Here is a 27,438-nt window from a genome sequence, read left to right on the forward strand (position 1 = left end):
ATTGTAAAAAGACATTTTGAGGCATGTCTTTTATTGGGGAAATTTTATAGGAACTGGTAAGTAGATGGACTTGTTAATTTTGTTATGCATGATAAATACATTGATTATGTTAAAAAACTCAGAGATTGGCAGTTGACCTACAGGTGAACCCTTAACTTCAAGAGGTTTAAGTGAGATAATATAAGTGGACATGGCTATCTAAATAATCCACTATTCCATGTATATCTATCTATCTATCTATCTGTCTATCTATCTATATACACACATACACTCTATATTTGTGCACATACACATATATGTGTGTGTATATATATATATATACACATACATACATACACATATATAATTTTTTATTAAATTGAGTTTGGTATATAAGTATCTGGAATCTCAGCCCTCTAAATCCAATGTCTAGAGCTTATATAATCCCACAACTCCTGTTAAAATAAACTTGTATCACAAGCCTCATTTTATAAGACCCAGAAAGGTTTTGACCATGTCCGGAGGAGAAGACTTGTCACCTCTGACCTTTGGTTTGGTACATGGTATACATCTTACTCCAAAGATAGAAGTGATAAGTTGAGATGTCATAATGTACTCTTGGCTTTGGTTCAGTTTTCGAGACATTAAAATGTTATTTAGGACAAATGCAAAACCTGTCCTTCATAATCCTGTCTGTGAACTGTCACTGGTATGGCAGGAGAGGTTGATGCAGACATAAGGACTTTTGTCCCTCACTGGATAGGGGAGCTGGCCTGTCTGGAACAGTCATGGTTCCTGGGTGCTCTTTGACATCCTGAGCAGCTGCAACAGCAGGCAATTTAGTGCAAAATTATCCATCAATTCATCTCTTTGTTATTGGGTATTTCAGATGCGTGTGCTTTGGCTCATCCTATAAATGAAGTGAAAGGTGGCATGACTCCTGATTGTTATAGGCATCTCCCAAAATTATGGTTGTCTTGCCTACCCTACCCCTGACCCATGGAGAGCTCCAGAGCCCAGAGAAGAAGAGCCATAGTGCTGGGAGGTGGTGAGACAAATAGCCTGTGGTCCACACCGGCAGTAACCCACCCTCTGTCTCCCACCCCAAGAAGCATATCAGAATGCCAGTGAGAGGGTTAATTTCAGCTCCTCTTTAGCCATAAAAAAATTAAATTATTTGAAAACCTAAATACTTGGAGCATCGGTAACAGAGTAGTATCGGGATACGATGGTTCAGAGCTACTGCTCTGGTGGAATACTTTTAATAAAGAAGAGAAATATAAAGCAATGTGTACACACTTCAGCAGCACTGCCCTGAGGCCTGACTCTTGCCAAAGCTGAAAAATCCCTTGGAAATCTTCAGCTTCACACTTAATTACCACCTCCTTTGGCTGTTTCTCTTTTACTGCTTTTCTCTCCTTCCCCTGTGATTTTCCCTTCTAGTTGCCAAACACGCTTTCTCTTCCAGATACCATCTGTTTGCAGAATACATTTGCATTTCCTTTTTCCTTCCCAAAGTGGCCCTACTTTGGGGTCTGTGTTTTCCCATCACAGGACTGCTTCTATGGGTTACCAAAGGCACCGGTGGGAGGGAAACCTGGGGCTTGCAGAACTGAAATACAACCAGGAGTCCAGCAGAGATCTTCTTTGTGGACTTGGAAGTATGCTTTTAGGTTCCTGGTGCACCCACCATTTTGAGAACCTTGGGGCACAGGGATTAGTTTGTGATATGTCTTTAAAATATCTTATTTGTTACAAAACTTCAAAGAATCTCAGTGTACAAAAGAGAAAGTGAAAGTCGTTCTCTGCAACACCACTCACATTCCTCAGAGGGACATGAAGTCCTCAGCCGCACACAGTGAGTGACCCCAGGGACTGCTGTCAACAGTACAACCCATATCCTCTTAGTCTTCTTGCTATTCATGTATCAAAAGGCGAAATATGAATATACAGAAGTTTAAAACAGAAATCGTATCATACTATATATTTGCAACTTATTATTCTTTTGCATAAATATCATGGATATCTTTTTATGTCATATATTCTACATATAAATTTTCTTTTTATATATATATATCAATATATATTTATTTCTCCTTATTATTATCAGTGCCTTACAAGTTTATCTTTATGCTTGTGTGACTCTCTGTAAAATAGTTGGAATTACTTCATCAAGGGCATGTGCATTTTGATCACTGACAAGGGTAAAGTGTATGTTTAAAAGGTGTGTGTATTTTAAAAGTTGGTAGGTACAGTTCTAAACTTCAGATCGAATCACTAATAGAGGTACAGTATTTTCTCCTTTCAATTATCAGAGATTATAAGGAGATAAGTGATAATGATTTATAGAATGCAAAAAGAATTTTAAAAACTCTTTTTATTACTTAACACTCACAGATATTCTCTAGGGAGGTAATTTACAGGTGAAGAAATGGAGGCTCAAGGAAATAAATGATTTGCCCAAGGTAGTAGACGAGGAGGTGACAAGGTTGGGCCTGAGTCCCTTTTATCTCTAAGCCTAAAATCTTTGTCCTATACGGCTACTGGCCTCTCCTGGAGGAGCACCAAATCTTCTGTTGTGATGGACTGACTGGATGTAGGAGAGGGAGTGTGGAGTCTATCTATCTATCATTCAATCAATCAGTGGAGGGGTTATTGGCCAGCCAACTTCATCCTAACTTGGCACATCCATGGACAGACAGATGTTTCTCTCTCTGCCTGCTCACTCCCTTGGTGATCTCATCTGATTATAGCTTTAAATACCATCTGTAAGGCAGTGACCCCCAAACGTATATTTCCAGTGTGGAAGTCTCTCCTTAGAACATCCTATACTGAACTCCTGGTATTTCTTTCTAAGCCTGTTCTCCCTACAGCCTTTGCCATCTCAGTTGGCTCTTAGCTCATCCTTTTAGTTCTTCAGGCCCAAATCTTTGATCCTCTCTCTCTCTTTCAGTCCCCTCATTCACAGGGGATGTGACCAAGGCCATATTGCAACTTCCTGCCAGGTTCAGAATTAAAATCCAGGCATGTCTTGTACTAAAACACATTGAGGTGATTTGTTTTTTATTCTAATCCCATTAGCCTGAATTCTGACCTGACGTTTGGAATTTGTACCCAAATTTAGGAGACCATGAACTGTGTCAGTGGTTAGAGATGAGACTACATTCTTAATACATTGATTCCTACTGGTTTCTAAGATTATAAAAATTGGAAGTCTGAGTTACATTTATTGGAAGCCTTATTTAATCTTAGCTGAGGAGGTCAGCAGGCCCAGGTTTTGAAAACACCCAGTCCTCCCTAGATCAGTTCTTCCATATCGTGTGCGTGTGGGTAGAGGGAAGAAGAGAGGAGCCGAGAGGAGTCCCAGCAGGAGCCTCTTGCTCTGCTGCTTGTTCTCCCCTTCGCCCAGGGTCAGGACGGATATCCTCCCACAGAAAGGCGGCCGATTTAGGGGTTTAAACAGGAGCCGAGGCAAAGCTGTGGATCCTCCTCAGCGCACAAAGGCAAGCAAGCTCTTAAGTGAACCATGATGAAAAACTTAAATTATTGATCAGAAAGGGGATGTAACTTGTCAGGAAGCATTTATATTAATTTTGGCACATACTTTTGAATTTGTGTGTCTGTGTATATGTGCATGGAAAGGTGTCATACTCAGAAACCTGGACAGTCTTATGTACTGTTATGTACTAAATATGTACTAAAGTACCAAAGTTATGTACTAAAGTAACCCAGTTACTTGGAGAATAAAACTGTGTATATTACATTATATAATGAAGAATATTTTATACAATCATAGGGATGAAAATGTTTGATGTGGTTTGAGAATTACTAAGCTACCTTCCTTTTCTCTTTCCCAAGATTTTGTAAGATGCAGCTCCACCCCCAATTACACAATGCAGTTTCCTCCCTTTTCTCCTGGAACTTACCAGTAGGGCTAACCCGAGGGTAGAGCTTATCTTCTTGTTTTAGGGACATCATGGAATTTTCCTCATGCATATGTGGCTTGATGCATTAACAAACACCTCAGGATACTGGCTTTGCAAGGGGAATTGTATGTGCATCTTAAAAACCAAGTGATGCATCTTTCCTAATGGAAAGCATTAAAGATTCAAGTCTGACTCTAGACCAGAGTCCATAATAAAGAGAAAGTTGTCAAAGCCATTCATTAGGAAAGAGCTAGAGGGAGAACAGGTCCGATAGATGAGTCTCTGGGTGATTTAGGGCCTCCGAGGAAGGATTCTTTCTATTCCTCTCGAAACTGACACATCTGAGCAAGGGTGGGAACCTGTTCGGGGTGCAGGTTGCAAGTCTCACCTGCCTTTCAGCTCCTCTTACTCAGCATGTCTGGGCTCTAGGAGAGTCGAGACATGTTTATAGGGAAGCTAACCAGGAGAAGAGGGAAGCACTGGAAGCACATGTGGGAGATAGAAGGTGGGTCAAGAGAGTATAAAATGTTTAGAAGCTTCCAGAAGTCTCTGTCCATGTCCCCACATGCTTTGGTGACCAGAGAACAATAACAGTGATAATGGCTAGCATTTATTTCATGCTTACATATGCCAGACACAGTGTTTAACACACATGTGAAAAGGTGATCAACTTTATTAAGTCACCAGGGGGATGCAAATTGAAACTACAATGTAGTAAAGCTACAAACCCACTAGAATAGCTAAAATGAAAGTGGCAGACAATACCAAGTGTTGATGAGGATGTGGGGCCACTGAACTCTCATTCACTGCTCAGAGGGATTTGAATTGGAACAACCCCTTTGGAAAACTAGCAGTATCTACTAAAGCTGAAACCCTGTGGCTGAGAAATTCCACTTGACCCAGAAATTGTATACATACATTTACCAAAAGATATGTCCAAGAATTTCAAAGCAGCACAACTTGTAGTAGTTCAGTGTTTCAACAACTGGAAATGAAATCTCCTTCAAGAGTAGACTGGATAAATAAATCATTGCATATTCACAAAATTATACAGCAACAACAATGAATGAACACCAGCTACATGCAATACTGTGGATGAATCTCATTTCCTTCTCACAATAACTCTAAGAGGCAGTTCTTATTATTACTCCCATTTTGTAGATGAGGAAATTGAGCACAGAGAGGGTACATTATTGCCTAAGACTACAAAGCTAGGAAGTGGAGTAGCTGGGATTCAAAACCCTAGCAGTTGAGTTCCAGCCCTTACCCATGATGCACCACTAACCTCCAGCCCCTAGCCATACAGGCAGCAGGTATTTACTGTATGTGCTGCTTTGATGTAACACACCCTGAGGCACAGGGTGGAGCTGGTGCAGGGCTGCCTTGCAAAAGGTGTCCACCAGCTGACTTTTATTACCATGTGCCAGGCTGTGTACAGATGCTTCACCCAGAGTATAATGTTTATTCCTCACAGTGACCCTTTATAGTGGGTACTATTATTGTGCCCATTTTTGCAAATGGGGAAACAGATACAGGGAGGTCAAGTAATTGACTAAGGTCATATGACTAGTATGTGATGGAGCCAGGATTCAAAGCCAAGTCTCTGTGCTCCAGAGTCCGTGCCCTTCACCATACTGCCACGTACCTGTCCTCAGCACACCCACAGGGACAAAGTCTTAACAGAAACCACTGCTCCTGTCATAGAGCTTGAGTTCTTTAAACCATATCGATTGCCAAAAACAATGAGAATTTGAGAGACCAAACCTCTGAGGTTTCATGGGGTCAACTGGCTTCTGAGCAAAGTATCTGCCATTGGTTAGGTTGTCTTCACCCACTTTCAAAGGAAGAAGCAGATGCATTTTCATAGCCTTGACCACAACTTCTCGTGATTGCTGCAGCTTTTGAAGCTATGGCAAAGTTTTCCCAGACAGGCTGCGAGCATAACTCCCTTCTTAGAACCAGAGGTGAGAGGACCGGTACTGGGAAGAAAAGGAGAGTTACTTAGCAGATGGCAGGGGTGTGTGGGAGTTCCCCAGGGTTCTCTAATGAGAGGAGGTCTGAACACTGGCCACCTCTAGCCTCTGGCTTCACAAGAAACAGATTCTGGACCTTCCTGCACTGCCAAGAGTAGAAGACTTTGGGGACTCAAGATACTTTTGCTTGAATGTGTTGATGGAGAAATGAGAAGGTAGGAGAGATGGGGCATTTTCACATTTCCTCCTGAGTATAGCATTTCATCATCTCCAGCTGAATTATTACAGTAGCCTCCTGCCTGGTCTCTCTAACTCCAGCCTTTCATCTCCTGATTGACCTTATCATGGCCCATAGGTAGTAAGTTCATACCGAAAGCTCTGGCCACTTCCGCAAGCACACCATGCTGTTGAATGTTGCCATGTCTTTGCAAACGCTGAATTCTCCCACTTATCTTGGCAGGGGCTTACTTATCTTTGAAGGCCCAGTTCAAAGCTCTCCCTTTGGTGCTGCCCTCCCTGACCACCTCCCTAGGGAGAATTCATTGTTCCCTCCTCAGCACTCCCAAAACATTTCTTTTTTCTTTTTAACATATAACATCCTTGTTCTAACAATGTACTATAATTATTTGCCATCCTGTGTCTAGAGTAGACTGAGCTTCTTATGGGCAGGAGCTGTGGAGTATTCATCCTCATATCCCTGGCATCCAGCAGCACCCAGCTTGTCTAGGTGCCAAGTGAATGTTTATTAGACAAAATCCAAAATCACAAAGGTTGGAGGTATAAGATCATAGTGTCTTTGCAACCCAACATGGCCACTGAAAAAAGATACTCTTCTCAGGCCAGCTTTCCCTGTGTTGTCACATTGCTGTCTCATTCACATGTGCCCCTTCCTGCCATTTCAACGCTAGTATCAGAAATTCTAGCCTGAGGGGTTTGCCACGTTGCTCTCCCCCATCTCGGCTTTCTCATTCAAGAGGCTGGTAGGGAGGTGATAGAGTCATCAGTGATGTGGTCTAATATGCAATGGGTTATTGGTGGATAGGAAACATTATTTATTCTCTGTGCCCCCCAGCTTCCATGGTGGGTTAGCAGATATCAAAAGCTTTAACAAGCAAACTTTTAAAAAATAAATTTTGTTTTGTTTTTAGAACAGTTAACTAAAGTTTATCACTTATTCAGATGTCCTTAGTTTTTACCTACTGTCCTTTTCCGTTCCAGGATCCCGTCCAGGACAGCAGATTACACTTAGTCATCATGTTGCTTAGGCTCCTTTCTGCTGTAACAGTTCCTCCGATTTCCCCCGGTTTGGATGACCTTGACAGTACTGAGTACTGACCATGTGTACTGTATTGGAATTTGAGGTTTTCCTCATGATTAGACTGGGGGTATGGGTTTGGCGGAGGGAGATCACAGAGGTACAATGTCATTTTCATCATGTCATATCAAGAGTATAAGCAAACTTTAAAAAAATGTGAGTGTATAATCACCCTTCCCTCTCCCCAAATTTGTCTTCCTTTCTATATTTTCTATCTCTATTAATGGCATCATCACATATGCAATTATGAAGGCTCAAAATTGCATGCATTCTTACTTCTCCATCCCCCATCCAACTGGTGTCAATTACTAGGATGCTACTGCCCCAGTAACTTTGTTTTTTTCCTTGACCCTCATTCACATTGCCTCTGGTTAACTCTACTGGTTTTTCCATAAACTAATATCAGAGTCCCCTAACTAGTGTCCCGGATTCCACTTCCTTACCTCTGCATTTCCCTCTTCCTAGTACTGTTAGTTAACTATTGCTTCAACATCAGCTTCAACTTCAGAAATCTCAGAATGGTTCTCCATCACATGTAGAATATTTTTCTTGGTGTGGAATTCAAAGCTCTTCTGCTGCTAGCTCCAAAATAGCCTCCTTTATCATGATAAGTATTAGTTCCTTTACTCTACATTTAATGCTTTTTTGGAATTTACTTATGTCAAAAAAAAATAGGTGTTTTCTTAAAGTAATTTCCCCTACAGAAGAAGAGTAAATGAAATGGTGTGTGTGTGTGTGTGAGAGATATGCATACCTCATTGGGGATGTGTACTTCCAGTCATGTCTTTAGCCAGTACAAAGGGCTACCCATGGCTTCAAGTCTGGTGTGAATAGGAACAGTCCACTTACTGCATAGTTAGAAAGGATGAGAGGGAAAAAGAAGGTAAGGAGAAAATACACTTGTCTAGAAGTGTGTAGGGACATTCAGCACAATCTCCACTCATTTTCCTTTTTTAGTGGCTTAAGACAACAGCATCTATTATCTCACACTTTCTGTGGGTCAGGAATCCTGGCATAGCTGAGCCGGCTTTTCTGGCTCACGGTTTCTCACAAGGCTGTAATAAAGGTATTAGCTGCTCCACTCATTTTTTGCACTTTAAACGCAAACACTTTCTAAAATTTACTTCTAATCCTCAACCACTTCAAACTTCTATGAGGCAAGAGCTTTGTCCCATGCCAGGAATGGCATTTTAAATGTTAATTGAATTCTTCTTGCATGGATAGCCAGTTGTCTATGTCACAGGATGTGAAATGAGTCCATTGCGCTGGACTGCATAATATGGCTGTCCCAAATTTTAATGAGCAAAAGAAATTGGCTTTCAAATTCATGTCTGTCCACAATCTTCATTATTAAAGTTTTTTTTTTTTTGTAGATAATTATTTTTTATTGAAGGGTAGTTGACACACAGTATTACATTACATTAGTTTCAGGTGTACAACACAGTGATTCAACATTTATATACATGATGATTCTAGGTACCAGCTATCACCATACCAAGTTGTTACAATATTTTGACTATATTCCTTATGCTATACATTACATTCTGGTTACTTATTTATTTTACAATTGGAAGTGTGTACTTTTTAATTTTTTTTTGTGAGGGCATCTCTCATATTTATTGATCAAATGGTTGTTAACAACAATAAAATTCTGTATATGGGAGTCAATGCTCATTGCACAATCATTAATCCACCCCAAGCCTAATTTTCGTCAGTCTCCAATCTTCTGAAGCATAACGAACAAGTTCTTACATGGAGAACAAATTCTTACATAATGAATAAGTTACATAGTGAACAGTACAAGGGCAGTCATCACAGAAACTTTCGGTTTTGCTCATTCATTATGAACTCTAAACAGTCAGTTCAAATATGAATACTCATTTGGTTTTTATACTTGATTTATATGTGGATACCACATTTCTCTCTTTATTATTATTATTTTTAATAAAATGCTGAAGTGGTAGGTAGATACAAGATAAAGGTAGAAAACATAGTTTAGTGTTGTACTTCATTATTAAAGTTTAAAAGTGCATAAGGGATTTGTGAAAGTCGCTTAGGCAGCCTGCTGAGGGATGCATAAGCAGTCCAGACCAGCACCATTTCTACACCCAACACCAAATGAAGAGAAGGGCTGACAGAGATGGGGAAGCAAGAGTGGAGAGAACAGGAACCAAGGGTCCGTGAGGGCTTGCAGGCAAGACTTTGGGTATGTCATTGGATTAATTAATAGTGAAGATTAGTGCTTTCCTTGCATACTTAGGAATATTGAGCTGTTAGCAACTCATTGAAGCCGTGTCATTGGAGAAGGCAGAGACTACAGAAATAGTCACAACTGATTTGGACACTTTCATTTCCTGAGCTCTTAAATAATGAAACTATTTGCTGAGATTGGGAAAATAATTGTTTTTCTGGAATAGGCAACATCCACAGATCGCCTGATAAAAGCTGCAACAAACCAAACCACTGGAGTTTTCTTTGCATTCTTTGGGGATCTATTTACCCATGGCCTAGAATACGTCAGTCTTGCACAACTCTTGATAACTGTGTTGCCAGCAGCAGAAGTAAAGACTATTTATTAAGGCTTTAGGTGGCAAGGTGCAGATATTAACAGACCAAGACAGTTGGTCAGAAGTAGGAAGAACACATGGACAGAACACATCATACAATTCTACTATATCCATGCAGACTTAGACTTTATGTTTTCATCTTCATCTGGACTCTCAGGAAACACACACAGCATGATCCACCCATGTATGTTAGCCAGGTGCCTCCACCAGGCTCCCACCTTTAATCTCATGAATGGAATAGCTAAGAATATTTTGAAATACTCCTTTTGGTATATTATCCATGCCTTTAGTAGTGCAGATAGGCAATATTTGATAAAAGGTCAGCAACATTGTTACTGCCCTATTTTATTTTTTATTTCTCCTCCCCCCCCCATTTATAGGGGAGGATTATTTTTCTTAGATCATGACATAATTTTAGATTTTCACCTTATGGTTCATTCCTCACTAAAAGTCATTGCCCTCAGTTTTCGAGGTCATAACTATCTCTAGAGGGTCAGCAGCTAGGACCAAATCATATCAGGGTCATCCCTGGCTGCCACTAACCCCTCTGATACATTCATCTGCTTTTCTAATGAGGCCAGGGACCCGTGGACTCTCCAAAGCTTCAGGGTTGGTCCAATGGGAAGACAAGGGCAATGGGATGTTTTTGAATTTTCTTTTTTTGTTTCCTTCTAACATTCAGCCTGGTCAGCTTATGAAAAATCATATCTCCATGACTTCCTCCTTCTGGCTCCCTTCCCATGTCATTATTGCAGAGGCTGTACCCTTTCTGTTTAACCTAGCTGGGAAACAAACTGAGAATTTCCCTCTCTACATCCATGATATCTGACACAGTTGATACAGTCTTGAATACCTAGGTGTCAGAGAAATGTGTGCTTAACTGAATGAATGGCTGAGTTCTGATTAAGTTCCCTCCATTTCTGTAACAGGGTATTACATTTATCAGAGCCAAATTTTTATATGGACTCAAATACAAAACTTCTTTCTTCTTTCCTAAGTCATCTGGGCATTTCACCAATCCTTCCTCATTTTGCCAGAAAGAGAAAAGAAACTCAGATTTGTTGTATCCCCTTCCCTTTAAGTCAAGGTGGGAGCCCATCTCCACTTCCTCCTCTGTGTAGTTCCTCACTGTCACTCTCCAGTCTTTTATTCCCAATTGTCTAAGGTAAAATTTTATCTCAGAAATTGTTGTCCTCACCTTGTGTAAGTCTGATGAGCTGTTTACAGGGTCGTTCATCTGGAAGCCTTACCCTCCTGCCCTCTGCTTTCTCAGGCTTTTGCTTGTTCACAGTGGCATCTCTAATTGCTTGTTCTAACATTGCTTGTTCGCCTGGCATGGAGGAAGTACTCAGGAACAGCTGCTGAATATGTTAAATAAATAAATGAAGGGGTCTGTGAGCTGTCAGTGGCCCCTCTCCAGTGACTGGCCCAGTCTGCTCTAGAGCAAGGATTCAGTACAATATTTGATGAATCTATCACAGGACATATGAATAAGTGGATCAAAATTTTACTGGTTCTTCAATGGCTACTTCAAGCTCAACCTCCCCTGGAGCTTTTCTGACAACTCAGCTAACCACTGTCTGTCCCTTCTTAATTAACCACCCTTGTGTTTATTCAGTGTTTTTATAGATCATTACAATGCAGTTTATTTTGTGATGTTTTGCACGTTAACATTTGTCTGTATGCCTCTTCTCCCCTTGGTTGCAAGCTCCACCAACGTGCTAATTTTTGTGGGGTTTGAAGCCTATACAGTTTTGGAAGTCCTTTATTACCAATACAAATCAGAATCAAAAGTGACTTTTTTTAGGGTGTATTTTAACAAATTATAACTTTTAAAAAGCTGGAGAATACCACATACATCATAAAATCAAAATAGCAAGTTTTTAATCATTTTTGCCAGAAGATAAAAGGGACTCTTGAGATTTGTTGTTACTGTGGCACTCCATCCCCTATGCCTGTCCCTCTGCTACCAGTGATTTGTATTTGTTCAGTTTATAGAACTGAACTTTCTTCTGCTAGGATATCAGACTCAGCTCAGTAATTTAAAGACTAATCATAATGCTCTTCCAGGGCATAGGTAGTTGCTATGACCCTAAGAATATCTCTTATATACATATCTATGTACACATATGTATACATATAGGTATATAATAAAAATCTTGTTATTTTGATTCATTAACTGCATGCCACATTTCTGTAATAATTTTCTCTTACACATTTGTCTGCATAATCTTTGATTATGTCCCTTCATATAACAATTATTTGTGGTATCATTTTCTAGAGTGAATGGAAAGATATTTCAGTCTTTTCTCTCACATGGTTGATGTAAATTGGTGTTTTTATTATTGATAGTGGCATGTGTATATGTGTGTCACCTCACACACAGACATATTCACTCTTTGTAGTACTGCTACACCTTTGAGCCCTGTAAACACAGGGATTCTATTTTGTGAAACTTTCATCAAGAAAAGGAAAAAAACATAGTACACCCATAACTGTGTACAGTGCATTATCAAGTGCTTTCCTAACAAGGCAATTTTGATTTTGCTTGGGTATTGACAAGAACCACACCCTTTGTTTATAACTGTAACATGCCTGGTGACTGGAAGAATTTTTCACAGACTAGCTCTGGCTCCACCCCTTTTAAACCATAGGTCTTCTCTACCACGTGCATTTGGTTCCAGAGCCATAAGACACTTTCATATTATGAACCAATCCCTGATCCTGGGTGTTCACATCTACTACTCCTTAAATTATGTCTCATGGCCACCAGACTCAGCAAGTGTCTCATGTCTCCTCTTCACAAGTGTTTCTCTGTGGGTCTCTTGACAGTTAATCACTGGCAGCATAGTCCTGTTGTCAGTTTTTGGATTTGCATTTTTAGGAAGTCCAAAACAGAATAAAATCTGCATTTAGATTTTCTTCTAACCCAGTCACAGTCTATATTGACTAATCCTCTGGATATGAAGTAAGATACATCTTTTCTCTACAAGCAAGACAGTGGGTATTTAATGTGGTGCTGACAGTTTGTATCCCTAGGCTCTGTAAGAGCATTATAATTAGTCTGTTAATTGCTGAGCTGAGTCTGATGTCCTAGCAGGAGATAGTCCAATTCTACAAACTGAGTAAATAGAAATCGCTGATAGCAGAGGGGCAGGCATAGAGATGGAGCGCCACGGAGAACTAGCTGGGGAACTGGGGGTTGTCCTTTTGCTAAGACACCAGGCTCAAGTCAGACAGACCTAACTCCTGCCACTTGCTGCCAGTATGAATTTGGGCAGTTCACTTAAGCATTTAGCCTCACTTCCTCATTTGAGATGAAGAGCATAACCCCATGGAGTTATGAAGTTAACAATTCAGAAATGTCAGGTGTCTTTTCTTCTAACATTTTTCTCTCTTCTAGGTCTATGTAGATATCGAGATATCTGATATCTTTGGTTGTTTGAACCTTTTCCCAGAATCCACCTTCTTTAGCTGTTTTTCAAAAACAACTCTTTTTAACAGCAGGGTCCAGAGCTTAGTCATTTCCTGCCCATAATGCCTAAAAGAGCATTTTGCACATACTAATCCTTTCCATCCATTTAGCAGTTAACTGTTTAACAAAGTCTTTTTCTACGCTGTATCACCCAGTCTTTGAAATGACTCTCTAATGGTGGGGTCCCCTGGACTCACCAGCTCTGCCTTTCTGTTGCCTCTCACCAAGCTGGTGCCCAGCAAGGCCACCACCCTAGCTGTTCCCCCCCTGCAGATGCCCAGCTGTCCCTGCTTGTCACCAACATCTCGCCATTGGGGTCACCTCTTCAGAGAGGCCTCTGGCTCATCCCCTCAGTCATTCTGCAACATACATCCTATTTTACTATTTCATGGCACTTTTTGCATCTGATATTTTACTTCTGGTTTTTTTTTAAATCCAACTTCTTATGCTGAAATTCAGGCTTTGGGAGATAAATGTTGTCCTTTCTGTCTCCTTAGGGTGCACATTCTCAGTAGGGGCAATATTATCCCAGGAGTCAAAAACTGGTTCATGAGGGGACAAAACATTTCACTCTTTTTATGTATAAAGCACAGATTTATATGTGTTCTATCTATATGTGTGTATATATACATATATGATTATAGTATATATATATATATACACTATGCATATCTATACAGTGTATAGCATATAGATATATAGTATATACATGGCATCAAAATTAAATTTGGGAGGCATAATTATGACGAAATGTCTAAAAGGCTCCTTTGGGGAGCAATAATGAAAAAATGTTTGAGAACACTGCTTTACAGTATAGAACAATGCTGAGCACATAAATAATATTTTTTGAATAACTGAATCATGTCCTTTAAAAGCTATAGAAGCTGAGGTGAAATAGCTAGCCTCAGGACATAAGGCTGATAGATAATAGAATTGACTCCAAACTAAGTTTCCTGGGTCTCATCTTTTAATTCTAAGCCACCCAATAAATGCTCAATATATGCTTTTTGAGTTGACTTGAGCATAGTGAACATTCTGCAAGAGGAAGCAAGGCAAACTGGTTCAGGGACACTGTCTTCTTGCTCTACCTAACCTTACATGGTGGAAGGGCACCAGGAGCTGCCTGGGGTCTCTTTTATAAGGGCATGAATCCCAATCATGAGGGCTCCACCCTTACGATCTAATCACCTCACAAAGGCCCCATCTCCTAATACCATCATTTTGGGGGTTAGTGAGTTTTGGATTTTGAATAATGATGCAAACATTCAGTCTCTATCACTGGGCCACTATTTGGAGGTGATGTGGAAGAGACAGAAGACAGGACTGAAGGATGGTGATGATAGTAATAAGAATAATAATGTTCATTTATTAAGCTCTTGTTTTATGTTACTATCTTATTTAATCTTCAACAATTCTATGCAGCAGTTGCTCCTATTTTATAGATGTGAGAACTGCAGCACAGAGAGTTTAAGTAGCAAACTCCACACAGAGTGAGTTCAGACCTGGGGTCATCTTGTGGTAGTACAAAAAATCACTGCCCAATGTATTGAGCAATTACTATGTACTAAGCATTTTATACACATTGATCTCTAAGGTGTTTTACAATGGTGAGTCCCTGATTTCTGGGTATCTGCCCCCTAAGTTCTTGCCCATGACCCTCCTCTCTGGGTCCCTGGGCCAGGATTGCTGAGGCAGGTTGGGCGGCTTGGGGTCCTCCAGGCAACTGCCCCACTTAACTACTCTAAAGTCTGAAGAAGGCTCTGTCTTCACACTCTTCACTGCTTATTGACCCAATTATCTGCTCACACCTGAGAAAGAACAGGCCCTGGCCGTGTCTCTTACCTAGTCCACGTGTGAGGTTCCTTAGGGGTCAGGCCATTTAAGAATGGAGAAGTCTGCATCTTTCTTGTTAGCCTTTTTGCTTGAAGTGTAGTGTAAGTTAACAAAAAGCTTCCCAAATTCAACCTATGTTTTAATTCTATCATTTGTCTTCAGTGGAATATCCATTTTCAGATGCGCGGCTTTTTCGTTTTTGCGTCTGTTTTCCCTGTGTTTGCCTGCCCGCCCGTCTATCTGGCACTGAGAACAAATCAGGCTTCCATCACTGTGCAGCAGCTGCAGATGGACCTGAGGAAGCAGCGGGCCTGGTCACTAGCTGCAGCTCTCAGAAGTGCCAGCAAGGCCTCGGGAGCGGTCGGATTGGATGCCAGTCTTACATCTGAGGCTGAGGGGCTGTGTGACTTTATTTTTCTCCCTGTAATAATATGCATCTTAATCCTTAACTTTATACACCTTCTACTGTTCTGTTTACTTCAAGAGTAACACACGTTTCTGCCTACATTTATAGGCTGTCTCATATTTCTTAGTAACCCTTAAATCAACCAAGCATGACTGGGCTGAAGTCATAAAGAGCAGCTTGATTTTTGTCTTCTAATTTCTCTTTAAAATGTCTCTGTGGGGCACATTGTTTCCCTGCCCATGGGTGAGCTCAGGTGCCAGGACATTAATGGAGCCACTTGGGTGTCAAAATACAGTCTCAGTACAGTTGCTAAAATGTTCTGTCTGAGGTGATAATCACAATTTTTAAAGTTGTGACTTCTCTCCTTTTTTAGCTTGGGCCTGCTGCAAGGAGGAAGCCCACCGGAGGGGAAGGAAAGCACGCTCCCCTTCTTTCTTTCCTATTGTCTTTACCTTGGGTCCACTGCCAGCCTCTACAGCTGTGCCCCCAGCTGGACAACTGTCTTCTGACCCCTCTGGGCTTAGAGCATTAAAGAGGAGAGGAAAAGAGAACACGAAGGTTGCCACTTGTCTGATGCTGCTGGGAGTATGCTGGCACTTCCTTCGGCGGGGCACTTTCAAGGGTCTTTCCAAAACTTACCCTCTCACAGGGCATCTGCCCCTGCCATTCTCTTAGTGGGGCTCAGAGCGTCTCTCTTTTGGCTGGTTTGTTGTCTTTCCTTGGCCCTTAGGAACATAACAATACCCACAGCTTCCCTTTGCTGAGGTCCCATTGTCCCACTCGATTTCCCTCTCAGAAAGTACCCAGAATGAGCAGACACACCCTTCTTGAGTGGCCACATCCGCTCCATAGAAAACACTCACACGTTTTTTACTATGATAAATCCTGGGTGAAGAGGAACAAAACGCTTTGTTCCCAAACAGTTCTTCCTGTGCTCTGCTGTTTGCTGACTAGCCTGCCCATCTCTTGCCCCTTAGCACTTCCAGGTAGGATTCCGTCACAAGCCCACTGTGCCCCCTTATATATTCAAATAACCTAGGGGTCCCCTCAAGTCACTCTTTGCTGAAGGTTAGGAGGTAGGCCTCACAGCCCAGCTCCCTTTGAAGAAATCCTCCCAAATCACTTACTCCTGACCCTTTTATACACTCAGTGTGTGGAAGGCTTAAGAGTGGAGGCTGTTTTCTGTGCAAATTCTCGGTCTGGTTCCTTGATTTGATGTTTGCTACCTATTGTGCCTCAGCTAAAATGTTTATTTTCACATCCGTAATAAGATACCACTTTTAAAATTCAATTAGAATTAAGCTCTTTCTAGACCAGTGCTGTCCAATAGAAATATAATGCAAGCCACATATGTAATCGAACATTTTCTAGGACTCAGATGACAAACAGTGAAATTAATTTTAATAATAATCTTATTAACCCAATATTTCAAAATGTTGTAATTTCAATATGAAATAAATATTAAGAATTGTTAAACATTCTAGTTTGGCATTAAGTCTTTGCAATCTGGAGTTTCCCCTATTCCAGTTTGAACCAGCCACATACCAAGTACTCAATGGTGACAAGTGTCTAGTGGCTACTGTAATGGACTGCCTGGCAGTAGACTGGGAGCTCCCTCCATAGGCAAGATTGGTGTTCTTTTGGTCCTTGCTGTATACCACAGTGCTTGGAATATAGTAAGCATTCGATATTTGTGGAATTGAACTGATGAACTTGAAATAGAATGAAGAAATTGTCGAGGGAATTGTTCAGCAGCTTCCCATAAGAACTTTAATTCTACACACATTTAGTTCGCCCACATAATCTGTAATTCACTTATTCCAGGGCATTTAAATTCCATGAAGGTGGGGGATCTTTGTCTTGTCCCTACAATTTATCATAGTTTCAAGTGTTATGATGTGGGGATTCATGCTGTCAACAAATATTTATTTAGTGTCCATGTGAGGTTGGATATTTTAGGTGCTGGGGATCCTGTGTTGAACACTGCAGACAAGTCTCTGTCTTCGTGGAGCTTACTTACAGACAATAAAAAATAGCAGGAACTATGAAGGAAGTTACTGGGGTGATGTGACAGGGTGTGACTGGGAATGGGGGAGCAAGGTCACAGGGAGGAGTAGCCAGGCCTTCAAGAGCTAGGGGAAGGGCAATTGACTGTGTCTTGCTACAGTCCTACAGTCTTCCTCCTTTTCAGCCACATTGGCCTTTTATTTCTTTAACACCAAAATTCATTTCTTTGAGCTTTGTATTTCCTTTGCCTGTGTCGCTGTCTTCCTGGTTGGTGCCTCTTGCGTCTCAACTAATCTCAGTGTGAATTTCCCTGACCATCCTATCTATCGGGTTCATTTCCTTAGATGCTCTCCATCATATAGCCACATTTTGTTTATTATCACGATCTGAAATGATCTTATTTATTAATCTGTTGTCTCCCACTCCATACGGAAAGCTCTAAGAAATTAGTAACTCTTGTCTTGAGTTCCTACCTTCCAGTGTAGAAAAGTGCCTCTCTGACAGATGTATGACCCATAACTAGTGGTCAATAGGCATTTATTGATTGAAAGAATGAAAATCAAGAGGAGATGTCTCAATATTTGAATGAGGCCACAGTCTAAAGGAAGTCTGGGAAGCACTATTTTTATCTGCTTTCTCTGAGAAGGAAGATAGAGTTTAATGCATATAAAGCTATGCCCTTGTACTGTCTTGGGTTCTCGTTCTGGCCCCTTCGGGTGATGTTACTGCGCAAACAGGCGTAAACTTTTGCATATAACTTAGGGGTTGGGAGGAGGCAGCGAATGGGATTCCTGAAGCGGTAAACGGACCTCAAGTTAAAAATTCTTGTAGAAATGAGAACCCTCACAGCAACGCGGGGAAACAAATGTTAAATGAGATAATGCATGAAATAGCTTAAAAGAACTAGGACAGGTGCCTGGAGAAGGATGTGTTTGGGAAGAGAGGGTGTCAGAAGAATCCCTGAAATTCAAAATCTTTCCCACCAAGCACCGCTGCCGGCGGTTGCTATGGACGCTCGCCTCCTCCAATCATCGAGCATCTTGCTAGGCTGTGTTGCGCTCTGGGGTTGCTGAGGCAACGGATGGTAACAGCTCCGGGACGCAGGTAGCTCTGCAGGAGTGAGGCTGGCTTGGAGCTGGGTGGGGAGCCCCTCGGCTGCTGCGGCGTGAGTTAGACTTGGGTCTTGGCGGGGAAACGCGGCCCAGAATTGGCATGGGGTCGGGGGTGCACCAGTGTTGGAGGTGCTCACAGTGATCATTGTGAGGGGCCTGGGACTGGCCCGGCCATCCCCTCCTCTCATTCCTGCCGTAGGTCCCAAGGGATCCCTAAACTTTCCAGACCCACCCCTCCCCAGCCTCTCCTGGCCTTCTTCTCACCCCCATTAAAATAGCTAACCTCCTATTTCTGTCTTGGGATTCCCCAGACAAACAGGTAGTGAGAGGCAGGCGTTGGCCTGAAGGACAGAAGACCTGGGTGTTCACTTTGCTTCTCACTTCTAATTAGCCATGAGGCCTTGAACAAATCATTTTTTATATTTCCCCACCAGGAAAATGGGGTGCCACACCCCCACTCTTACCTCCCTCCTTCCCCTGTTCCTTCTCAGAACTGCCGCGAGGATCAAATGCATGACCAGTATATCCTCAGATATACTTTCCCTATATGGTCTCATTTCACAGCCACAAGGGTCCTGTGAAGCGACGGTAACGATTAACCTGCCTTTTCGGTTGAGCAGTCTGCGCTCAGAAAGTGCCCCATGACCAAGGCTGGGGGAGGGGGGCGGTTGGTGTGACTCTTACCCACCACCTATGCTATCTGGTGACCTGTCCCCTGTGCGCGCTCACCTGTTTTCCTTGGGTTTGTTTCCCGCTCCCTGCCTCTATTGGATTTTGTCCTTTTTACTCCATAATATTTGAGTCAGTACGCATTTTATCAAGATGGCTCTTCCCCACTCTCCTTTTCCTTACTCCTTAAAGCAATTGAAATGCTACTTCACGTCTAGTATTAGCGCAGCTGTTTTGCTGGGAAAAAAATATTGTTGACAGAATCTGTGCCTTCGGTTAGGTAATACAGTAGAATCATGTTTTACTGTGTTAGGTTCAGAAGTCAGTGCTAAGTTGAACGCAGTCAGAAATATGCCTGGAAAAATCTCTTAAGTAATCTGGTAGCAACCCGATTCAGAAATCAAACCATTGAAAAGTTTTAATTTGGGGAATATTTAAATACATTTCAGGAAATTCTAATCTATAGACTCTATTTGTCACCATAAATTAGTAGAAGGATAAATTTATCGGTTCCATTAATCTTTGTTCTTCTAAAGTTTGCCGTGATCCTCATTTTACACTTGAATTTCTTCTTTGAGAATGTTGAGAAGGCTGTCACCATCTGAGTGGTTGGTCCCCTGGACATCACTCTGCTTGGTGGGCTGATAAATCCTTGGAACCATTCATGCATACCTGCCATGGCCCCCCAGTCTTCATGGGACCAACGGTTGTTGGATGAAACTGACCCTCTCATTTTCAGGACTACATCTCACCTCATTCTACAGCCCACTGATTGGGAGGGCAAAGACAATCACCCATCTACTTTAAAGGTTATTTTCTGTCTTTTGATTTAACTAAATAGTATGATTATAGTTAAAATCCCATCATCCCCATTGATGTAACTCATTTGGGGTCTTACTGTAGAGATTGTACTCACCCTACATGGGCATCGATACTTGCTATTGTCATTCTTTTAAAACTTTGTGTTTCTGATGGGAAAATAATGGTTATTATCATTTTGTTATAATTTACATTTGTCAAATTACTAGTGAGATTAAGCTGTTTATGATTATTGATTATTGATAATTGATCTGTGGTTTGCCTCTCTTTATCTTTGCCTAATTTAAATTTGACTGTCCTTTTTGTATTGATTTATAGTACTGTACATGCTGTGGATATTGACACTTTGTATGCTGTGTTGACATATAACTTAAATTAGTATTTTCTCTCCATATGCTCTTAGCTAATTTTTTAGGTCAGATTATGTATAATTTACATGCTTTAAAACCATCCCTTTTAGGTGTAGAGTTCCATGAGTTTTGAAAAATGAATAGTCAAGTAACCACATTTATGTGTAGACTGAGTCCATTAGCTCAAAATGTTCCCTTGTACCTGGTTGTAGTCAATCTCCTTTCCCTACCGCCAGCCCCTGGCAACCAATTATCCAATTTCTGTTTCTGCATTTTCCAGAATGTCATATAAATGGAAACTTAAAATACATAGCACTTTTTTTCCTGGCTTCCTTTATTTAACACATTGCTTTGGAGATTCATCCATGTTGTTGCATGTCACAGTAGTTTATTTCTTATTATTGCTAGTATTACTCATTTGAGTGGATATACCATCAGTTAATGGGCATTTGAGTTGCTTCTAGTATTTGGTGATTAGGAATAAATAAAGTTGCTATAAACATTCACATACAGATTTTTGTATCAACATAATTTTTTGATAAATACCTGAAAGTGGGATTGCTAGGGTTTATGGTTAATGTATGTTTAACTTTATAAGAATACCACCACACTGCTTTCCAAAGTGACTGTACCGTTTGCATTTCCACCAGCATGAGGGTTTCACTTGTTCCATGCTCTTGCCAGCAGGTTGCAATTTTGCTAATTTTAATTACTTAGTAGGTGTTTAATGGTCCTATCACAAAATGCCTGTATTGCAATTTAATTTGAAAAACTACACAGTCAGTCTTTAATTTCTTTGAGGATTTAAAGTGCTTTAGAGCTCTGATTTTTTTTAAGGGTCAGATTTATCCCTTGCAGTGGTGGGGGGAAAAGTGGGCTTTTAAAAAATGTTCTGTGCTTCACTGAAAGTCTTGTCAAAAAGTATATGATATTGTCAAAGTGGCGATCTTTATCTTCAAATGAATACCAAAAAGTCAACTTGGTTGACTTTATTTATTTATTTTTAGATAATTATTTTTTATTGAAGGGTAGTTGATGCACAGTATTACATTACATTAGTTTCAAGTGTACAACACAGTGATAAAACATTTATATACATAATTCTAGGTTCCAGCTATCACCCTACCAAGCTGTTACAATATCTTGACTATATTCCTTATGCTATACATTACATCCCGGTTACTTATTTATTTTACCATTGGAAGTCTGTCCTTTTTTTTTTTTTTTTTTGTGAGGGCATCTCTCATATCTACTGATCAAATGGTTGTTAATGACAATAAAATTCTGTATAGGGGAGTCAATGCTCAATGCACAATCATTAATCCACCCCAAGCCTAATTTTCGTCAGTCTCCAATCTTCTGAGGCATAACAAACAAGTTCTTACATGGAGAACAAATTCTTACATAATGAATAAGTTACATAGTGAACAGTACAAGGGCAGTCATCACAGAAACTTTCGGTTTTGCTCATGCATTATGAACTCTAAACAGTCAGTTCAAATATGAATACTCATTTGGTTTTTTTTTTTTTTTTTTTTTATTGAAGGGTAGTTGACACACAGTATTACATTACATTAGTTTCAGGTGTACAACACAGTGATTCAACATTTATATACATGATAATTCTAGGTACCAGCTATCACCATACCAAGTTGTTACAATATTTTGACTATATTCCTTATGCTATACATTACATCCCGGTTACTTATTTATTTTACAATTGGAAGTGTGTACTTTTTTTTGGTTGTTGTTGTTAGGGCATCTCTCATATTTATTGATCAAATGGTTGTTAACAACAATAAAATTCTGTATAGGGGAGTCAATGCTCAATGCACAATCATTAATCCACCCCAAGCCTAATTTTCGTCAGTCTCCAATCTTCTGAAGCATAACGAACAAGTTCTTACATGGAGAACAAATTCTTACATAGTGAATAAGTTACATGGTGAACAGTACAAGGGCAGTCATCACAGAAACTTTTGGTTTTGCTCATGCATTATGAACTATAAACAGTCAGTTCAAATATGAATACACATTTGATTTTTATACTTGATTTATATGTGGATACCACATTTCTTTATTATTTTTAATAAAATGCTGAAGTGGTAGGTAGATACAAGATATAGGTAGAAAACATAGTTTAGTGTTGTAAGAGAGCCAATGTAGATGATCAGGTGTGTGCCTGTAGACTATGTGTTAATCCAAGCTAGACAAGGGCAATAAAACATCCACGTATGCAGAAGATTTCTCTCAGAACGGGGGGGGGTGAGGTTCTAAGCCTCACCTCTGTTGATCCCCAATTTCTCACCTGATGACCCCCCTGCGACTGTGCCTGTCTTAGGTTGTTCCTCCCTTGAGGAATCTTACCCGTCTCTGGCTAACCAGTCATCTTCCGGGGCCATACAGGGAAATGTAAAGTTGGTAAGTGAGAGAGAAGCCTTATTGTTTGAAAGGGTTAGCTTTTTATTTCTTTGCATATTTATGCCCTGTAGCTTCTATGCCCAGCATTTGTCTTGAGGTATCTTTAACACTTGGAAGAATTATGATACTCAGTAAATTTGATATGAGGCACGAATTCTATTTAAGGGTTGTAATTAGGAAGGAAGAAGAAAAGCTATAGAAGTAGCAGGCAGAAGAAAACATGGGAAGATTGATTATTTCTTTGACATATCTTCTTGTAGAGTAACTTCAGCATGTATAGGTTTTAAGCTACTACTTAAATTGCGCACACACATTAACATAATAGGAGTATAGTTACATAACCAAAGCATACCTGTAATTACCAGCCATCTCCAGTGAAACCAAGAAAACCAGTTAGGCACCTTAGGCATTTGTGAAAACTTATCTATGATATAGTGGATATTGTCCAACTGAACTTGAACAGTCTGAGAGAAATCAGACAAATTAAAACAACCCATTCCTGGGGAATGTTCACATCCCTTATGTTCTTTTAACAGTAAATAGTCTGTAGTTGTAAGATTTTGGAGCACTACAATTTGCACTTCTCCTAATTTTGGTTGACTTTAAAGAAAAATTAGTTTGAAATGACTAAGAAAGCAATCACTTGTAGTTTCACTGGAAGTTCATAAATCTCCTGCATTTTATTTTTAAATGGCATCTCCTTTCTTTAATAGGATATCTAAAATGTCCTGAATGTAAGATTGCTCTAATAACATCTGAGTGCACCTGAGTCTTTTAGTTTTTTATACTATGATTATAAGCCCAAGCTAAATAACTTTGCCTAATTCTATGTTCTGTTCAACTATATTGTTGATGCTTGATTTTATTATAAACAATCCACCCAAGTGTGCAGCAATGGCTTTAAAAAAATCTCTAATTAAAATAAATTTCAAGGTTAAGCTATTTCTATTCATGCCTGAAAAGAATTACCAATATTTGAGACTTTTAAAATAATAGCAGTGTGGTAAGCATATTTCAAAACCAGGAAGGCAGAAATTTGTGTTTATGATACCCAAAATTTAGTTTTGCAATTCTTTGGAATGTCCCTAGTATTCAACTATAGGTGACATGCATTATATGAAACCTCAAAGATTTCAGTGGGAGGTGGAAAAAAGAGTCCTTATGTCTTTCACTTCTGATATAATTCTTGTCACTCTCAGAGGGAATTAAAATGTAATAAAGAGGTATAACAGGGATTGTAATCTAAGAATACTAATTAATAACTGTAGCTCCACCAGAATGAAATTGTGTGATAAATGATAGGCTGTCAGTTGCTAAATCATGAACTATTCCAGAGAGAGAAAAAGCAACATACTCTTCCACAATATGGCTCCTTATGTTAAAACTGTGACTGGTAGGGAAGTTTTGTACTTGTTAATCATTTGTGTTTTTATATTGCTGTTTGCAATTACAATTAAACAGATGGTTCCTAAAAAGATAGTGTGTTCTTAGCAATTAAAACCATGGCAAGCAGCTTTTCCTCTTCCCCAACATACAATTAAACTGAATAGAATCTCATACCCCGTGGGTTCTTCAGAGGAAAGGTTCTGTACAGATTCAGGCAGATTAGTATTCTGTTCCCCAGCCCTGTCATCTTGACCCCTGCAAACTGAGAGCTTTGCAGCTGCCAGAGGACTTCCAAACGTGGGTTTTAGGAAGTACTTGCCCCTTCTCTGCCTTCTTCCCAGCTCCTATTCTTGCCGTATGTAGATTAATAGAGTACATTTTTAAATGGGGTCTTTGTAACAGTCTCTAACAACCATTGGATGTATCTAATATAGCTTTCGAAATTCTGGTTGATCAGGTAGCCCATGAAATTTCTCAAGGAAACTGGAAAATTAGTCTTTTTTAAAATTATTTTTCGTGACACCTCATGTTGACATGTTTGCTTGTGAAAAAAAATCTTTCAGAGTTTTTATCTAAAGAATATGGAATTTACTTTGGGTTCTAGGGAAACCAAATTATTACCTTATTTTTTATTCCTATTACAACAAATAAACTTTAGATATTTCAACAAAGACTCAGCACCCAGTGATATTTCACTAGTTGAAATATGGCTTTGTGGCTAGTGCTTCCTCCTTTGAACCAGACCCCAGCAGTCTTAGTGGGTCTCCCCAGAGAAGCAGAGTTGGAGCATGTGGTGGACTGTTCACTGATGAAACCTTGGAAATGAGTGTTTTGTTTGCATGAGCATAAATAGGCCCAAGTATACCATTGATGATTTTAGGTACAGGCTTTTGTGCCCACAAGTAAGCAGTTATTTGCTGGTGTAATTAACCATCTGCACCTTATTATGAGGGTGCAGCTGGCTAATTATGCCCAGTGCCATAGGGCAGGTTAAACATCTCATCTGCATAAGAAGTGGATTTGCAACAAAGAATACTGACCTTTACAAATGAGTCCCTAAATTCAAGTTCTGCTTGAGGTCAACACTTTTGTTTTGTTTTGTTGAGAAGTAAAATTTATATATGGGTAATGGTATTTCTATTTGTAAAGTAATTAGTATAGAATCATAGGACAGACATACATTGAATCAGAGACAAATAGATCCCTACTGAGTTCAAATTATTTTGGTTCCTCAATGTGGAAAAGTGGCACATCAGTATGGATGTACATGTATTCATGAACTTGCATGAATGACAACTTGAAGCATCACTGAGACTTCAAATGGGGTAAATTTGTGGACTGACCATTTCAAAATTACTTTTAGCAATAGTCATACATTATTGTTGGGACTCACTGGACGAATCATTGGAGAGAACAGCAGAATACTGGCAAGCAGAAACTTAAATTTCAGTGTAGGTTAAATTCATTGTCAATGCTAATTGACTAAGTGTGAAGGAAGTCTGCTAGAGTGAATCTTCCCCTATTTGTTTGTCAAAAACTGTCTTTAATTTGCCCTTACTCTTGAAAGTTATCTTTGTTGGTTATAGAATTAAAAGATAGCAGTTTTTTTCTTCCAGCACATTGGAATGCACCATTCTACCATCTTCTGGTTTCCACTATATTGGGAAATTAGCTCTCAGTCTAACCATGTCTCTTTTGAAAATAATCCACCTTTTTTATTGGCTCTTTTAATGATTTTTCTCTGTATTTTTCATTTTCTTCAACCTTTCTAAGATGACTCTAGGTATGGATTTTTTTCCCTAGCTAATAGTTTGGGATTTGTTGGGCTTCTTGAATCTATATATTGGTCTTTTTCAACAATTTGGTAAAATTCTCAGCTATTATTTTTTAGATATTGCCTCTGACTCATCTCTCTCCTCTCATTCAAGGCTCCAATGATGTCAGATCTGTTTTCCATGTCTCTTAACCTCACTTGTGTATTTTCTATTTTTTTGTCACTCATGTGCTTTTTTTTCGTATTCTCTTCAGCTATTTTAAATATGAATTTACTTATCCAAGAAATTTCTAAATTGAGTTACTGTATCTTTCATTGCTTGATGTTCTTTTTCAGACTTTTTCAAATATATTATGCCACTTTTCCCTACAACATTGTGCATTTAAAAATCTTCGACCCTAAACACCCTTAAGGTCACCAGTTATTAACATTCTGTCACATGTAACATTCTGTCATATTTATCTTTTTTTCTCTTCAACTATTTGATAGTAAGTTTATGACTTACAGACGGGAGATGCCACAACAACTCCGTAATAGGTGTTAGCAGGTATTTGCTAAGAATAAGAACATTGTTTTACATAACCACAGTACTGTTATCACAGTCCATAAACTTAAAATCATTACAGTGTTATCTAATATATACTCCAAATTCATATTTCCCCAATTATTCAATAATGCCTCTTATAGGTTTTTAAAATTAGATCCAGAATCCAGTCAAGGACCATGTACAGCATTAAGCTGTTAAGCTTTTTACCCTCCTGTTGTGTAGAACAGTTCCCTTGACATTTGGGGAGGTTTTATTGGTTATTGTTTTTTGGGACATTATTTTTGAAGAGTCCAGCTGTTTTACAGAATTACAGTATCTTTTTTTAAAAAAAATTCCTGTGCCATGAAGATATCTTCAGACTTGTCTATCAGTACTTCAAACATAGTAAACAAAGTATTTTATAGCCTCTGTCTAATGAGTTCCTGTACGAAGCCTGTAATGGTCTTCTGCTGTCTTTAGTTTCTGCTAACTTTGTTCAGGTGTCTTGTTTTCTTGCTTGCTCATTTCTGTTCTTCATTGTCCTTGAAATATTATTTGTAGGGATTTTTATTTTTTGAGGTCTGGTGTCACTTTTGATGATGATGCCTTCCTCCACAGGAGATTTATATTTGCTTCTACCAGGCACCTCAGGATCTTCTAATCTGGGTCCACCCAAACTGAGCTCATGGTTTGAGGTTCTCTGGACAATTTAAGTGATACAGACCTGGGCTGCAAATTTGAGTCAGAAGTGACACCAACTTCTGGGAGATTTTTTTCCCTTCTCTTTCTTTTTCTTCTCTTTCTCTGCATAGCACCTTAACAAGTTTTACTATGGCTTTCTAGGGATGGTGGTAGAGTAGCCAGTAGTAGTAGTAGTTTCTGAGTCCCAGCCTGAAGTGA

The 27,438-nt window shown here is 39.7% G+C and overlaps 1 protein-coding gene across 1 annotated transcript in view; it reads left to right on the top strand.

The window, feature by feature from the left end:
- HYDIN (HYDIN axonemal central pair apparatus protein) overlaps window positions 1–27,438 on the top strand; it is a 377,997-nt gene that overhangs the window by 29,834 nt on the left and 320,725 nt on the right. The window lies entirely within an intron of this gene.

The sequence above is a fragment of the Manis pentadactyla genome, chromosome 15 (assembly GCF_030020395.1).
Source record: "Manis pentadactyla isolate mManPen7 chromosome 15, mManPen7.hap1, whole genome shotgun sequence".
Classification (NCBI taxonomy): domain Eukaryota; kingdom Metazoa; phylum Chordata; class Mammalia; order Pholidota; family Manidae; genus Manis; species Manis pentadactyla.